The following is a 17,968-nucleotide window of genomic DNA, read 5'->3' as shown; positions in this document are numbered from 1 at the left end:
ACACCATCAGAACCATGTTCGTGTCAGGCTTGTTTTCATTGTGTTTGTCTCTCCTTAGGTCCCTGTCTCTCCGGTGTGTGTATTTGTTTCGTTTTCTCTGTGTCTCAATGTGCTTCAGTTCCCGATGGGAACGAACAGCTTGTTACCGTCACAAAATGATTCATATTCGTTCAAACGTTGAATCTTAAATGGTACAGAGAAAAGATCAGAATGAAAGATGTAAGAGGACTTTGTAATGTTTGAAGGAACTGCAGATAAGAAGTAGAAGATTTGAATGATGTTATTGATGATTGAGAGGAACGCATTGTAACCTTGGGGATAAAAGCAAATTGCTGCGGATGCTGGAATCTGAAACCAAAAGGGGAAATGCTGGAAAATCTCAGCAGGTCTGGCAACATCTGTAAGGAGAGAAATGAGCTGACGTTTCGAGTCCAGATGACTCTTTTCAAAGCTGACATTTCTAATTGAGCTTTGGAAAAATGTCATCTGGACTCGAAACTTCAGCTCCTTTCTCTCCTTACAGATTCTGGCAGACCTGCTGGGATTTTCCAGCATTTTCTCTTTTGGTAACCTTGGGGATGCTGTGGTCCGTTAATTGTAAACTTTGTAATCAGAACAAACTGAGACACCAGATTCGAACAACATTTGGGTTCATGCATATTAAGAATCGGTCAAGGGTTATCACAGCAGTCGCCTGGCTATCTTAGTCGGTTGCATGGCAAATGTAATTGCAGAGTCTTGGGTTCAAGTTCCACGTTAGGCGCCATTGTTTTTAAACTTTGCTGATTTCCTGGTTAAATTCCAGCTCTCCATTCCTCCGACAGTGACACCACTCAAACTGAGGCTTTCTCCATCCCGCGTTGTTCATCTCACAATTACGGATTTCTGAATAAAAACTGTTTGCAATCAGTAGAAATCAAATAGTTTAGTGTTTCATTCAGGGAGACGTTTTCTAGAAGTCATTTAGCCCGAGATTTTTATCCAGAAATAAGTGATATTTCTGTCAATGTAAACGGTTAACTCTGACCTATTACCACCCGGAAGTTAGCTTGTATCACCATCTCCATCGTCAGCGCTTTGCAGCCTATCACTGCCTTTGACTATCTGTGTTTGATCTCAGCCTGTCACCCATGTAACATTTCCAACTCTGAAGCAAAACTACAAATCTCAATGCACTGATTCTGGCAGAGGTATTTTGGAACAGGAAGTATTGCTGACTTGCTTATTTTTAAAAATCTGAATATATCGAAGGCAGTCTGCGACCCTGAAAGGGCCGAATCCTAACCACGAGACCACCAGGATCTCATCTGCCTGATTCTCCCAGATACTGATTACAGCAACGTGCACAGTGCCAATTATCCGCAGGCACAAACTCCTTCCTGTCTGTTAAGATGTGAAATTGTTTATATTTTCACACTGGCTTCCATTGTGACGAAAGCAGAGCTGTGATAAGCTGATGTTGTTCAGTACATTTACCGCAGTAAGGTTCATATCAGTTCGATGCTAACATTGCTCTTTGAATGTGGTGAGCTACAGTGAAATTTAATGCAGTTGAAGGTAGCTTACACATTTTGACAGAATGAACCAGCAAGGGCACTGTGAATATGGATTGCTTTGGTAATTGGTGGGATTGTGAGTGGGACTGATATTTCTCTCTGCTGTTCAAATTGGCACAGGCATTGAACGAACATTGTCAGACTGTCCCGTGCTTGGTTCCGTGGTGTAATGGTAAGCACTCTGGGCTCTGAATCCAGCGATCCGAGTTCAAATCTCGGCGGAACAATGCTTTAATTTGTCAACGCAGATGATTGATAGGTTAAAAAGCATTTCGCTTAATTTTCACACAAAATCAGAATCGAGAGAACAATCTGTCAGCCAGTTCAATTGCTAAGACAGTGAACATTGCTGAGCCGCTGGCGCCAGATGCCTGCAATGTCAGTGTTTTTCATCTTTTATCTACAGTTTAAATCATCTGTTGGAAGTAAGAAGCAGTTGGTGTCACAAAATAACAGTGCGACTGGAGTCTGGTAATTATTGAGCAAGTGTATGTGTCTGTGTGTATGTTTGAAGGAGAGAATGTGTGTGTGTGTGTAGGTGTGTGTGTGTGTTTTGGGAGAAAAGTATAGTGTCTTCGTTCAGAGTGCTGTCAATTCCATGGTGTAACGGATCGCACTCTGGCCTGTCGCCTCCGAAGTCTGGTTTAAATTGGGACAGATGAGTGAGTGAATGACACGACACATGAAGGTGGACCCCCTGCCCATTGTGGCTTCCGTGTCTCTCAGAGCTTTGTATTCTTGAGGAAAAGTCCTTTGGAGCTGATGCAATGACGCCAAGAGTCATTCGCTGCATCGTCTGCAATGGGATTGCGGTGGAATTTGCTGAGATTTCCTCAGGAGTTAGACTTTCACTTTCTGAGAATTTGAAATAAAATGCCCTTCAGCAAAAAAAAAGCAATGCGCTGGCGGGATTGAACTCGGATTGTTGGATTCAAGGTTCAGAGTCCTCACCGGTAAACCACGGAGCACAAAACGCGCCCACAACCTGCAAATGATCACTCGAAGAATTTGACCTCTTTCATTCGATGTGGCAGCAACAGCAAGTGCAACAGAAATGCCTCACTATGCGAAGGCACAGTCCCCCAGATCGACATCAAGTCATTTCCTTCGCAAGCCGTATGGGGAGATATCAGAATAAATAGTCTTGTTTCACAGGTCATTTGCAGCGCTTTGTTGTATCCTGGGTTCCGTGGTGTAATGGTGAGCACTTTACACTTTGAATCCAACGATCTGCGTTTAAACCTCGGCGGGGCATTCTAATTCTTTGACAATACTGATGATCGCTTTGCGGAAGGGCATTTCATTTAAATTTTTCACAAAGTGTGAATCGAGAGGACAATTTGTCAGCCAGTTCAACTGCTATTACAATGCACATTGTTGATCCTCTGGTGCCAGGTGCTTGCAACATCTGTGTTTTCTCCCTTACTCTTCGCTACTCTTTAACGCTTTGTCGAAACAAAGGAGCAGTTGGTGCCAAACAACAACAATCCTTCGAAAGTAGTCTTGTAATTATTGAGCAAGAGTGTGCAAGTGAGAGATCTGGGTGAAAGGTTTCCTGCCTTAAACATGCGCCCTCTTGCTGCCCAGTTGGTTTCATGGTGTAACGGTTAGCACTCTGGTTTTTGAATCCAGCAATCCGAGTTTGAATCTCGGGGGAACCAGTATGCTCAGCATCCCAACTCTTGTTTAACTTGGGACAAGTGATTCAATGAATGGTATCGGTAGGGGAACCCTGACTTATGTGGCTTTTCTGGCACGGTGGCACAGTGGTTAGCACTGCTGCCTCACAGTGCCAGGAAGCGGGGTTCAGTTCTGTCTTCGGGTGTCTATCTATGTGCAGTTTGCACTTTCTCCCCGTGTGGAAGGAAACCGAGCACCCGGCGGACAATCCAATGATGTGCGGCCTCGGGTGATTGGCCATGCTAAATTGTCCACAGCATCAGAGGGACTAACAGGGCAAATACGCGGGGTTACAGAGATAGAGCCTGGGTAGAATTGTTGTCGGTACAGGCTCGATGGACTGAATGGCTCCCGTCTGCACAGTAGGGATTCAATGATTCTGTGTCTGAGCGTGTTGTATTCTTGAGCAATCTTTCTCTGGGGTTGAGGCAATGGCACCAGCAGAGTCATTCGCTGCATCGTCTGCAATGTGATTGCGGTGGAATTTTCTGAAATTTCTTCAGTGTTTAAAATACCACTTTCTGAGAATTTTAAATAAAATGCCCTTCAGCAAACCCATCATCGGCTTTGGCAAAGAAAAGCAAGGTTACACCGAGATCTAAATTCGGATCGCTGGATTCAGAGTCCAGGGTGCTCGCCATTACACCATAGATCCAGGAGGACAGCAGTCAGCTGCAAATGATCACTCAAAGCATGTGACCTCTTTCATTCAATATGGCAGCAAAACCAAGTGGGTGAAATGCTTTGAGTGAGAATTAGCAGCTGGCTGCTCTGTTCTATGTGCTCTGGTCGAATGGTGAGCACTCTGGATCCAGAGGCGGATTCTTGATTTCTTTGCAAAAGCTGATGATTGGTTTACTGAAGGATTTTCGTTTAAATTTTTCACCAAGTACGAAGCGAGAGGACAAATTGTCAGCCAGTTTAACTTCTATTACATTGCACATTGCTGAGCCTCTGGCGACAGATGCCTGCAACATCAGTGTTTTTTAAAGTCTTTTCTCTTCTCTTTCACTCGTCTGTTCAAAGAAAGGAGCAGCTGATGTCACACAACAACAACTATTCAACTGGAGACAGACAATTATTGTGCAAGTGTGTGTGTCTGAGTTGGAAGAATGGTCTAGTGATTTAGGTCAGAGTGCTGTCGTTTCTATGGTGTAACGGTTAGCACTCTGGACTGTCACCGTCCCACCTCTTATGTAAATTGGGACAGATGAGTGAGTCAATAACATCTGTAGGTGGACCCCCTGCTTTCTGTGGCACCTCTGCCTCTGAGCCCTTTGTATTCTTGAACAATCGTCCTCTGGGGCTGATGCAATGGCGCCAGGAGACACATTCACTGCATCGTCTGCAATGTATTTGCGGTGGAATTTGCTGAAAACATTTCAATGTTCCGAATTCCACTTTCTGAGCCTTTGAAATAAAATGTCCTTCAGCAAACCGGTCATCGGCTTCAGCAAAGAAAAGCAAGGTTTCACCAAGATTTGAACTCAGATCGTTGGCTTCAGTGTCCAGAAACAGTCATTTTTCACAGGGGCAAATGCCCAGTCATAAATCACTCAGGAACGTCCCTTCGGCCCATCGCGTCCCCACCAGTCAAACAATCGTCTCTCAATTCTAATCCCATGTTCCAGCACTTGGTCTAGTGCCATGTGTGCTTTGGCTTCACAGTGCATATCGGAATATGTCTTCAATGTTAAGAAGGTCTCTGCCCCGCCATCCTTTCAGCTCGCGATTTCCAGCCTCCCATCACCCTCTGGCGGAAAAGTTGTTTTCCTCGCATCCCCACTAAACCTCGTGCCAATTACATTAAATCTTTACTCCTAGTCATTGGTCTCTCCACCAAATGGAAAAGTTGATTCCTGTGTACTCTCGCCATGGTCCTTATAGTTATGGGGGACATGGAAAGGGGGACATGGAAACAGTGGACAAGGAACAGCTGTTCTTCTGAGCTGAATGGTCAGCCACAAGAGGACACGGGGTTAAGATGAGGCTAAGAGGGGATCTGATGATTTCCTTTCTTAACCAGAGGGTGGTGACGGTTTGAAATCCGCTACATGGGAGGCTGTAGAGGCGGATTGCTTCACATCCTTTAAGAAGTATCTGGATGAGCACTTGACACACCATAACATTCATGGCTATGGTCCAATGCTGGCAGATGGGATTAGGTGGCAGTTCGGGTGTTTCTAATGTGTTGGTGTGGACTCGATCGGCCAAAGGGCCTCCTCTGCGCTGTATTATTCGATGATTCTAAGAAATCCCGGTTCAGAACCAGCCTTGGTGTGAATCCGATCACAACCGTGAAGTATTTGAATGGTCCCAATCCAGTGTGACTCTGCTATTGTATCAGTGAATCGGATGACCGAGTGAATCCCTTTTCACTTTCAGCTGCTAATGACCTTATTCACACTTTGATTTTACCAATCAGTTTTCAGCTCACAGGGGGATCTCAGAGCTTTCTTTGCAATAATTCCTTATTGCGGGAACTCACCAATTAAACACTGTTATCCTGCTGCAGATGATTCACATTGCAATAAAAACAGTCAATCCTGGAACTTTCAGCCAATCTGAGTGCATCTGTGAAGAGTGAAACATTGTTCACATGTCCAGTCTATGTTCTTTCATTGGAATTGCATTGTGTCTCTGCGCCACTTGATTGGCTCTGTTTATCAATCCACTGAAGCAGTCACTTAAAACTGCGCCCCCCCCCCACCTCCCCCCCAACTTCACTGGGAGTAAATGGAAAACGTTTATCATTGCAGCCGAACAAATATTCCTTCATGGGATATTCCATCAACACCTGATGGGACAGAGGGGACATCATTTTAAAATATCCGTCAGTGCAGCAAACTCTCAGTTATTGCGGGAGTTTTAACCTATATTGTTGTGTTCAAGTGGCAGGAATGCAATTTGGCCTAATGACATTCCAAAATCGTTACCAACAGAGTCACAGGAAATTAAACTATTCAATGTAACAGAATTAATGGCAGGATTAGAGGGAGTGGTTCAGTAATGCATTTCACCCAGACGGTGGCTTATAGAACTCACAGCCTGAGCTGTGATGAGGGAGAACCCTCCATTGGTTTTGAAAATAGAATACTTGGAAAAAAAGTTGTGGTCCTGTAACCGACGGAGATGCAGAGAAACAGATACAATGTGGGATTAAACTGGAAGAAATTAGAGATTTAATGGTTTACAAACAAATACAGAGTCAAGGACAACAGAGGATGAGAGGAGGAAAGATCAAACGCCCTTACGATAAAATGTAAGGCTGGAGTGATTGAATGACAACGCGAATGATTATTGTTTCCACTGACACAATATCCCAGATTTGGTTTCAAATTTGGCGCAAAATTAGAAGAACCCTTCTCGCTGAATAAAGCACTAAACTCGTCGACTTCCAGGGAAATAGAGATAGCTTTAAAGCAGAAAGCAATAAATGTGATGTGAACAAAGTGGGATGGAGAAAGTCTCAGTTTGAGCGTTGACACTGCCGGGGGAAAGTAGAGCTGGAGTTGACCCAGGAAAGCAGCAACGTTTAAAAGTAATGACACCTAACTGGGGCTCAAACCCTGAAATTAAAGCTTCATGTTTTACCGACTGAGCTCGCCAGGAACATGGAAGAAGCGGCACTCCATATCCTAAAATATGTGAAGACTAGCCTGTTTCTTGTCCATTTGTTGTCTCAGTTTATTCTGAGTACAAAGTTTACAATTAATCGACCGACAAAATCCCCAAGGTTTCAATGTATGCCTCTCAATCATCAATAATTTCATATACATCCTCCACTTCTACATCTCCATCCTAACATAGCAAACTCCTCTTACATGTTTCACCTTAATATTTTTGTTCCAAGTACCCCGGCTAGGTGGAATCAGCGTCTCGGTATGTACACTGTAAAACTGTCTCCCAGTTTCAGAAATTTTAATCAGATTACTTCTGGTTATTCTGAACTATAGAACGAACAGACTCATCCCACTGAATGTGTCCTCCCTGGACAACTGCTTCATCACGGAAATCAATCCAGGGAATTTAGCTCACAGACACAGCAGGAAAAAACAGCAAAAAATGAACAGTGATAGATGCACAGACAGAGAGACTGAGGGGAGAAAAGAATGGGACAGTTAGAATCTTAGAATCTTATAATCCCTACAGCACAGAAAGAGGCCATTCGGCCCATTGAGTCTGCACCGACCACAATCCCATCCAGCCCCTACCCCCATATCCCTACACATCTTACCCACTAATCCCTCTAACCTACGCATCCCAGGAGATTAAGGGCAATTTTTAGCTTGACCAATCAACCTAACCTGCACATCTTTGGACTGTGGGGGGAAACCGGAGTACCCGGAGGAAACATAGAGACAAAGTGAGACAGACAGTGACAGAGATTGGGATGGACACACAACCCACGAATGAACAATAATAAACACACAGCCAGCTGTCCGAATTACAAGCATAGAGTCATGGAGGTTTACAGCATGGAAACAGGCCCTTCGCCCCACATTGTCCATGCCGCCACTTTTTTAAACACTAAACTAGTCCCAATTGCCTGTGTTGGGCCCATATCCCTCTATAACCATCTTACCCATTTAACTGTCTAAACACTTTATAAAAGACAAACCTGTACCCCTCTCTCCTACGACATCTGGCAGCTTGTTCCAGACACTCACCATCCTCCGTGTGAAAAAATTGCCCATCTGGGCACTTTGTATCTCTCCCCTCTCACTTTAAACCTATGCCCTCCAGTTTGAGACTCCCCTCCCTTTGGGAAAAATATTGACTATCTAGCTGATCTATGCCCCTCATTATTTTATAGACCTCTATAAGAACAACCTCAGTCTTCGATGCTCCAGAGAAAAAAGTCCAAGTCTATCCATCCTCTCCTTATAACTCAAAATATCAGTCCCGGCATCATCCGAGTAAATCTTTTCTGCATTCCTTCTAGTTTAATAACATCCTTTTTTAATAGGGTGGCCAGAGCTGTACACAGTATTCCAAGTGTGGCCTTACCAATGTCTTGTACAACTTCAACAAGACGTCCCAACTCCTCTATTCAATGTTCTGGCCAATGAAACCAAGCATGCTGAATGCCTTCTCCACCACCGTCCACCTGTGACTAAACTTTGAAGGAGCGATGAACTGTACCCCAAGATATCTTTTTTTCTAAAACTCTCACCAACGCCCGACCATTAATTGAGCAAGTCCTGTCCTGGTTCGATCTACCAAAATGCATCACCTCGCATTCATCTGAAACAAACTCCATTTGCCATTCGTCAGCCCACTGGCCCAGTTGATCAAGATCCCTCTGCAATCCTCGATAACCTTCTTCACTGTGCACAATGCCTCCAATCTTGGTGTCATCTGCAAACTTACTAACCATGCCTGCTAAATGCTCATCAAAATCATTAAAATAAATGACAAATAACAGTGGAACCAGAACCGACCCTGAGGCACACCGCTGGTGACAGGCCTCCAATTTGAAAGCAACTCCCTACAACCACCCTCTGTCTTCTGTCATCAAGCCAATTTTACATCCATTTGGCTACCTCACGCGGAATACCGTAAGATTTAACCTGATGCAACAACCTGCCATGCGGTATCGTGTCAAATGCCTACTAAAGTCCATGTAGACAACATCAATTTCACTGCCCTCATCGACCTTCTTGGTTACCCTTTCAAAAAACTCAATAAAAATTCGTGAGACATGATTTTCCACTCACAGAGCCATTCTGATCAGTCCTTGCCTCTCTAAATGCCTCGGGATCCTGTTTCTCAGACTGCCTTCGAACAACTTACCCACTACAGATGTGAGGCTCAGCGGCCTGTAGCTCCCACGCTTCTCCCTGCAACCCTTTTTAAACAGAAGCACGACATTTCCCACCCTCCAGTATTCAAGCAGACCACCTGTGGCTTTCGATTATTCAGATATCTCTGGAAGGGGACCCGCTATTTCCCCCGAGTCTCCCATAACGTGGGAGGTCGTCTGAAGGAATGAGGTCCTCTCAATTCGTGTCTGCAAGCAGTGTCAACCATTGAAAATGTTTCGATTTACTTGTGAGCCTGCTATGGTGCTAGATTGTGCTCAGTTTCTCAACCCAAAGCCCATGTGAAGCAATCCCGCCGTGTGCAAGGAAGATAAATTTACAGAACCAGTACCTTGTCCAATATGCAACAGCAGCAAAATGTGGACTCGTCCGGGATTTGAACCCGGGACCTCTCGCAAGCTTGTGAATTTCAACACCCAAAGCGAGAATCATACCCCTAGACCAACGAGCCTTCGTTGCAGAGGTCTGCCAAATAATTATACTTTCATTGTCATCCAAAATAGATCATACATCTGCATTGAAAGTTGAAAATGCTGAAACAGCTCAGAAAGTCAGAGAGCGTGTGTGCAGGGAAACACAGCTCATCTTTCATCTCTATGCCCTTTAACTGAAACTGGGGATGTTTAAAAATGTAGAACGTTTTGAGCAAATGAGATGCAGGACGGAGGAAGCATACCATCCTGTAGGGTGGAAGTCAGGAGAGGTGAGATGACGGAAACAGAGAATCACAAAGCGATTAACCACAGAATGAGGCCGTTCCGAAGTTCTTTCCAGGGCACACATGTGCTGTGGATAAAGGGGAACCGGTGGATGTAATGTACATAGATTACACTGGAGCCACATTGATGAGGTTGGTGGGTCTTGAGTTTTGAAAGTTCCACTCAGTAATATAGAAACAAAGGAATCAGGAGCTCAAGTCGGCAAATTCAGCCCTTCGAGCCTGCTCCGCCATTCAATCAGATCATGGCTGATCTCTCCCTGGTCTCAAGTCTACTTTCCCATCTGTTCTTCTTTCCCCTTTAAACATTTTTTGAAACATCAGAAATATATCTATCTCCTTTTGAAACCATTCAATCTTTCAGAACCCACCACGCTCTGGGGCACCGAGTTCCAGAGATTCACCACTCTGCGAGAACACTCTCTGCGAGAAGTACTTCCTCCTCATTTCAGGTTTAAATCCACCGCCTCTCAACCTAAACCTGCGTCTTCTTGTTCTACATTGCCCCATAGAGGAATCATTTGGTCGACGTTTATTCCATTAGTTCCCTTTAGACTTTTGTACACCTCGATAACTTCAGCAACTTGTGAGACTATTTCAGCTCGCTGTCGACTTCATGTCCTGGCAAATACATTGGGCGTTGTCATTCGCTGAAGGAACCAATTATGTCCCATCTAAACAGGATATTCTGAAGGAAATACTTGTCGCTGATGAAAATGATCTGAGATGAAAATAATAAGCAAAGAGATGTATTTTAAAGTTTATTTAGTCGTGTGACAAGAAGGCTTGCATTAACATTTCAATGAAGTTGCTGTGAAAATCCGCTGGTCACCACTCTTGGCTACCTGTTTAGGTAATTAGCAGAAGAATTAGCATAACCAATCCAAATACCGTGAGCATCTTTGGACTCTGGGAAGAAACCAGAGCATTCGCAGGAAACCCACACAGAAACACGAAGAACGTGCAGACTCCACACAGACAATGATCCAAGCCAAGTATCGAATGCTTGTCTTTCGCACTGTGAGGTAGCAGTACCAAACGCTACACCACCGTCCCATAGGGTACGTCAGTTTAAAAATACAGTTCACCCGTTACCCTTGGAGTCCAGTGGTTTGTGTAAGTAACCCCCGCCCCCCCCCAACCCCCCCTGCCCCCCCCCTGCCCCCCCCCCCCCACCCCATCCCCGGGTTATGTTTGCTTTCAATTCCCGCTCAGGAAAAGAAGAATCATTTGCCGTTTCCAATTTTGAGGTTCATGGACAGGGTGAGCGGAAAGCACCTCTTCCCGTTGGTTGCGAAGTTAATCGTTGCTCTGAGCAAACGGTTAAAAGTAATCTGATTTAAACTCTGATGTAAAGCAGATCAGTAGAATCAGCAGAGTGAAGTTTGCAAGTTTACTTCAGAGCTGGAAATGTCAAGAACAAACTCAGAAAGAGAAGAACAGTGAGAGATTGTAATGAGGTGGAGCTGCTGGCATTGTGGGGTGGGCACAGAAATAAATCTAATAACACCAACTGAAAGTCCAATAGCTTTATTCGGAATCAATAGCTCAAAGAAGCAGCGCTCCCTAAGCTGGTGATTCCAAATAAACCTGTTGGACTTTAACCTGGTTGTTGTGAGACTTCTAAAAGTGATAGATTACAAATCGCTGAGGACAGCGATGGTGAAGCAAGGTAAAATCTGGAAGAGAATGGATCAGATTTCACCGTTTATACTGACACTGAATTGTAAAACTTTGAAAATTATCTCACTCTGTAATGAACAATATTTGGAAATATTTATGTCTGGTGTCGCACCCTCGGAACCAAACGTGATAACTGCAGTGGAGCGTTTGTTGTCATTATCTGAACACATTCAATTATGGATGGTGACAAAATAACAAATAGAACGTGGATGAATCAAATTGTAAAACACGCTGCAAGATGCTTGTCTGGTGGTTAGAGTTTGATACTTTCACTGCTGTTTTAATTGCAGGTCAGAAAATGAAGATTTATTGCTCTCGTCCGAACCGTGAAAATAAATATAGGATATTTCCTGGAAGAACAGAGAAATCTCAGTCTCACTTCGTGTCCGTCCTGTTTGAAGTGAAGACCGTGATCAAATACAACAGGACGTTTTATTTTCATTTCGCAGGAGATTGGGAAACAGGCGAGGTTAAGGTAGTTTAAATGGTGCCGACCCTTCACTGCAGCTCATTTTGTTTCAGACTGGAGATGGATTCTATTTGTTACACAGTTCAGAATTACCAGATTCAGTGAAGGAGCAGATTAAAGCCTTCTGATGGCCTTTCCCAGCTCCGTTGCTTCTAATGTATTTCAGTAACAATAACAGTAAATAACACACTTACCATGTTGTTTAGCGTGGCCGAGTGGTCTACGGCGCTGGACATAATACTCTAGTTTCTGCAGAAAAGTTCCTTCGAATCCCATCGTTGACAGAATTGTTGTTTGCTTTGGCCCTTGCAGCTGAAGATAAACAGCTCAGATTGAATGTAGCAGTGTGGGCGGTGTCGTTCCTGGTAGGAAAAAAGAGGAGGAACAGTGCCAATTAAACAGTTGCTGGGGTAATGGAGAATGTGTGCAAGGAGTGTAGTTGCTCCTATAGGGGGAACATACGGATACACCGGCTGAATGACTGGCTGCCGATATAAGCAACAGTGAGTCTGTATTCCCGGCCCAGGGGTTAAGTTCTGGATAAAAGCAAATTACTGCGGATGCTGGAATCTCTGAAAAGGAGTCATCTGGATTCGAAGCTACAGCTCTTTTCTCTCCTTACAGATGCGACCTGACCTGCTGAGGTTTTCCAACATTTTCTCATTTGGTTCCAGGGAGAAATGTGATGAATTTAGATTTTCCAAGTGAAGTTCAAATCCTGTCATGTACGCTTCTCATCATTCCTCATTGTGACTATGTTTTTAGGGAAAGTTATTTGAATTAAAGCAATGGGTACGGAGATGATCATCTCATTACCAATGCGTCACATCAGCTTCCCTGAGAGCATAGTGACCAGGATTCGGCGCAGTGGCCCCACGTTCAATTTCCAGTCATGGAGTCCATCATCTTTTGTTCAATTCTTCATTTAATGAAAACACGACTCACAGCGCCTGTGAAGGGAGAAACAAGGTTAATCTTCCAGCTGGATGAACTTGTATCAGAGCTGGAAAAATCAAAGGTGTAACATTAACAATAAACTCTGAAGAAGAGTCAGATGATACATACGACGCACATGTCAAATCTTGCCACTTTCAAGTTGCGTCTTTTAACTTGCTTCCCCTGTGACTGAGGGAAGTGCAGTTGACGTAGTTTGTTTTGTTTTAGCAAAGCACTGAGAAGGTCCCACAAGGGAGACTGATTGAGAATATAGAAGCACTTGGAATTCAGGAAACTGGGCGAGATGGATCGGAAAATGTCTTCATAACAGGACACATAGTGTAGTGGTAGAAGTCCGTTCGAATGAATGGAGGTTAGAGCACAGTGGCCTACGAGAGGTTTCAGTGCTGAGACGCTTTTTGTTTGTTACATGCATAAATAATACAGATAATAATTTGAGGGGAATTATAAGAAGTTTGCAGCTGGTACAAAGATTGTTGGCGTGGTTAATATTGAAGACGAAAACCCTATGTTAAAAGAAGATCTCGATAGGTTGGTCAGATGGAACGAACAGTGACAGATGGTGTATTAACCAGATAAGTGCGAGGTGATGCACTTTGGAAGAAATAATAACACAGGTGACTATTTAATGAATCGCAGGACATTAGGGAGTTCAGAGGAACATGTGGATTAGGAATACTTATAAACAGATCCCTGAAGGTGGCAGAGCAGTTGAATAGGATAGCTACGACGGCATAAGGGACACTTGTTTTTATCAGTCGTGGCACAGAATATAAGGGCAAGGAATTAACGTTGGTGTTGTACAGAGCGGTGGTTAGGCCAGTGCTGGAGTACTGTGCGCAGTTCTGGCCAGCTCACTATAGGAAGGATATGATTGCACTAACAGGGGGACAGAGCAGATTCACCAAGATTTTTCCTGGGACGGAGCATTTGAGCGAAAAGGGGGAAGTGGAGAGGGTTGGATTGTTTTCCTTTGAGCAGAGAAAGCTGAAGGAGTGCGGGGGCTGATTGTGGCATATAAGTTTGAGGTTCATGAACAGGGTGAAGGGAAAGCGGCTCTTCCCCTTTGTTGAGATGTTAATCACGAGGGGGCATAGTTTTAAGCTAAGGGGCTCGAGATTCGGCAGGTATTGTTTTCACGAAGAGGTTGTTGGGCATGTGCAGTACAGCGCCTGCGAAGGTATTATTGGAGGCCAGAAAAGTTACAAACTTTAAAAAGTATCGGAATGAACACTTGAAAAATAATAGCATTCAAGGATATGGGACACGTGCTAGAAAATGGGATTAGCGCGATGTTTGTGGCAGTTATTGTCGTTGCACACTCGATGGGCCAAACCGTCCCTACTGCGCTGTACGACTCTATGACTAAGCACAGTTCACAGTGGGGAGAAATGCAACATGTCCTCTGTCAGTGACCAACGCCTCTGCTGATAATCCGACCTATCAAGGAAACAAAAGGCACAACCAAACTGAGGAGAAACCGTGATAATGCGGGGATTGCGGGAAGGGATTCAAGTAACATAAAGAATGAGAGAAATAAATGGGGGAAAAAGAGCGAAAGAAAATAAGACAGAGATTAATATATCAAATGTTGAACTCAATTTTGATTTATCCTGGCTTTATCGTGTCCCCTTTTCATTTGATAATAACGTATTACATTTATATTTCAGTTCAGATGAAAGGTCAGAGAGCTGTCATCTGATCATCTGTTTCTCTCTTCACAGAGCCGAGTCTGATCTGCTGAGGACATGGCATTCACAGTTTTACATTCCAGTCTGGTGTGGATTGATAATGAGAAGCTCCTTTAATTGAGAAAAATAAATGCATTTGGGTTCTGACTTGAAACAAAATAAGCTGCACTCGTGAGTGAGATAAACATTTTCAGATTTGATGATGTCAGTCAAACCGAGTTTAAAGAGTTAGGACGTTGTATTTGCATATTTTCAATCCACCAGAACTATTCCTGCATCGAGGGAATTTTACACTATTGAAGCCAATATATTGGTAGCCATTCCAATTTCGGTTCAGTTGCAAACCGAATTTCTTGCACAGGTCCCACAGTCTCCGAAAACAGTCCGAGTGTCCTAGAAGTCTGAAGTCCTCAATTCTGCATCTATTCTCCAGACACACATTCTTCTCAACTAACCGCCTATTTCTAAACTCACTAACACGTAAGGCTGAGATGGCTAACTTCTTTTTTTTGTTTGATCTACTTCTTGGCTCCATGAGCACTGTTTGCAGGATTTCCTCGCTTGTTATCTTATTTTGTTCAATTCAATACTCATTACGATTTTTGTATACCACCTTCAGCCCCCTCCTTCCCCCCCCTCGCACCCCCCCCCCCCCCCGTGATCCCCCCTCTCCCCCCTCCCCCCGCCAATCCCCCCCCTTAACCCCTCCACCTTCAGAAAAAGTTGCAGTCCTTTAGTGACATTCTGACCCTAGTACGAGGGAGGCAGCACACCATCCCAGAAATGTAAGTCTTTTCCCCTTAGAATTGAATCCCTTCCTCTATAGCAATGTCATTTTCCTACTCCCCTATTGTGCAGCAGACCCATGCATGTTGCCGCGACGTTGACTGTCACTGCTTTCCCCGGCGCAGTAAGCCCCCCACCCCCGCTCCACCACGAAGTAAACAGCAGAGCACCCCCTCCCCCACACCACGAAAGAAACAGTAGCCAAAACGTTATATCTGCTAGATGCCCACAGGCGACTCCTGAACTACCTTCCTTCCTCTACTCCGCCTAGCGGTCACCCATGGGCTTTCTGCCTTTTCAACCTTCACCTGCGGTGTGATCACATTCGGAACATGTTATCGACGACTTGCTCAGTTATGCGAATGCTCCACACTGAAACTCCTCAGCCTCAGCTTCGAAATGTGGTTAGCCAGTAGCTACATTTGGACACGCCTCCTGACCACGTGGTCACTCGTGACACCTGAAACTTGCACTGTTGCCATATCGAACAATCGAAGCATAGGAGAGGTGCAAGCTCTCCTGCCATGACTACCCTTAACCCCACCCGTCTAGCCCCCAACCGCTCCACGCTCTCCCCCACCCCATCACACCTCCACCTCCCGCCCCGCCATCACAGCTCCACCTCCCGCCCAATCATACACACACACACACACACACAGAACACACACACAAAGCCGCAACAACGCACCAATTGGCTGCCTGGACACGTCAGAAAAGTTAGCTGGCAATCGCAGTTTGCATGTTGTGTATGGGATTCATGGTCATGTGTTGGTAAATACGGTAATAGGATGTATCAAATTGATTGAATGTGCAGCGCACATTTCCGTACAGTATGGTATTTGGACGCAATATTGAGCACAAACATGCCTTCTGATCTTCACTTTGATTGCTGGCCTAGAAAGATATCCGCCAATCTATTGCTTTTGCTCATGGTTCTTCAAACGAATGAGCATTTCCGGCGATTATCACCGTTTTATTTCATTGATGTTTTTTTTCGATTTTTCTCTAATATTTATTCCCCTCATTTGTGACGCCTGGCTCCTCACGTTGTGCTCTTGGACCAATGAATGCCCCGATTCCATTTAATGGAAAATCAAAACTGAACTGTTTCTGTCAGAACGGCAGGCCTGGATTGGCGGGGGGTGGGGGGGGGGGGGGGGGGGGCGGTGCGGCGGCTTGTGGGGGGGGGGGGGGGCGGTTGTTTCCCCCAGCAGAGTAGCCTTGGTTGATGAATATAATCAGAAGACAATTGCAATGTTCATAGCCTGGGGCCAGTTAACTCAGGAAATACATATCTGGACATTCCCCCATTTTAATTCTACTCAGAATGGAGTCCATCGCTAAATTTCAGTAGATAAATGAATAAGAACCCGCGTTTTTATTCATATATCTGTGTCAGTGTGTTTTCCGTATGTGTGTCTTTTCTGTGTATGTGTGTGTGTGTGCGCGTGTGTCTGTCTGTATCTATGTGTTTGACTGTGTGTCTGCGTGTGCCTGACTGTGTGTGGATGTCTGTGTGTCTTTGTTTGTGTCCCTGTGTTTGTGTCCCTGTGTATTGTGAGTTTCTGTGTGTGTCTGTGTATAACTGTACCTAATTTTATCTGTAATAGAGAACCTATGTGGCGAAAGAGAGAATATGTTTTTGTGATTGTGTTGGAAGTGAGAGAGACAGATAATGCGCGTATTTTTGTCTGTAAGAGTGTATGCGTTTGAGAGAGAGAGAAATTGTGCTCAAAACGTGTTTCATTTTAATCAAAAACACATCTAAAAATTATGTTTATCACATTCTGTTATTTTTTTCCAGCGCACAGCCAGCTGGATGAACTTTTCCTAAAGCCCACAGTAGTAGCAGTGAGTGAAGGGGGTACTGTGGTGTTGTCCTGTCACTACCTCGCCACATACACAGCAGCTTACCTATATTGGTACGTACAGTACTCGGGACAGGGCCTTCAGTAGATGCTGTTCAGACATACTGCTGGTAATGAAGAGAACGCGCCGGCATTTGGAAAGCGGTTTTGTGCTGTATAGGATGAAATGAACACAAACATCCCTTTGAACATCACAGACACTCAGCTTTCTGACTCAGCCATGTATTACTGCGCGGCGATGAAGCACCACGTTACATCGAGCCTTAACACTCGTACAAAAGCTAACAATTCGAGGTGGTCTGTGGCATGACCGCGTGGTGGATTTGTTAACACGCACTTTCGGAGAATGTGCGCAGACGCGATGGGCCAAGTGGCCACCATCTGCACTGCAGGGATCGCATGCATTCCATGGATCCCTAATTGTCCTGAAAGTAAATGGCTTGCTGCTGGGTTCAGAGAGTAGTTAAGAGTCAATCTGGAGTCGCATGTCGGTCAGGTTAAGGGGAGATGGCGATGTCCTCCCCTGACGCCCTGAAGGACATTGCTGAGTAAATTAATTTTCCATGTCAAACGATGAAAATTCACGATCACCATTATTGATATTAATTTTAAATCACTGACTTTGTTAATATAACGTTTACCAGTTTCAAATGTTAGAATTGAATCAATTGGTGTGGAAGATTAACATGGCCCTCTGACTAATTAGCGGTGACATTGTCACGTACCCACTGTTTC

General features: G+C 44.5%; 2 non-coding genes across 2 annotated transcripts; one reads left to right on the top strand and one right to left on the bottom strand.

Moving 5' to 3' along the window:
• The first annotated feature begins 1,711 nt into the window (after positions 1 to 1,711).
• trnaq-cug (transfer RNA glutamine (anticodon CUG)) lies at positions 1,712 to 1,783 on the top strand. Its single transcript has one exon. It is a non-coding gene; the product is annotated as a tRNA-Gln (tRNA).
• Positions 1,784 to 9,422: 7,639 nt separating this feature from the next.
• Positions 9,423 to 9,512, bottom strand: trnap-ugg (transfer RNA proline (anticodon UGG)). The gene is given in 2 exon segments: positions 9,423 to 9,458; positions 9,477 to 9,512. It is a non-coding gene; the product is annotated as a tRNA-Pro (tRNA).
• Positions 9,513 to 17,968: the final 8,456 nt, after the last annotated feature.

Source organism: Mustelus asterias, unplaced genomic scaffold (assembly GCF_964213995.1).
Source record: "Mustelus asterias unplaced genomic scaffold, sMusAst1.hap1.1 HAP1_SCAFFOLD_192, whole genome shotgun sequence".
NCBI lineage: Eukaryota > Metazoa > Chordata > Chondrichthyes > Carcharhiniformes > Triakidae > Mustelus > Mustelus asterias.
Note: the sequence above shows the minus strand (reverse complement) of the source record. Positions and strands in the feature narration are given on the sequence as shown.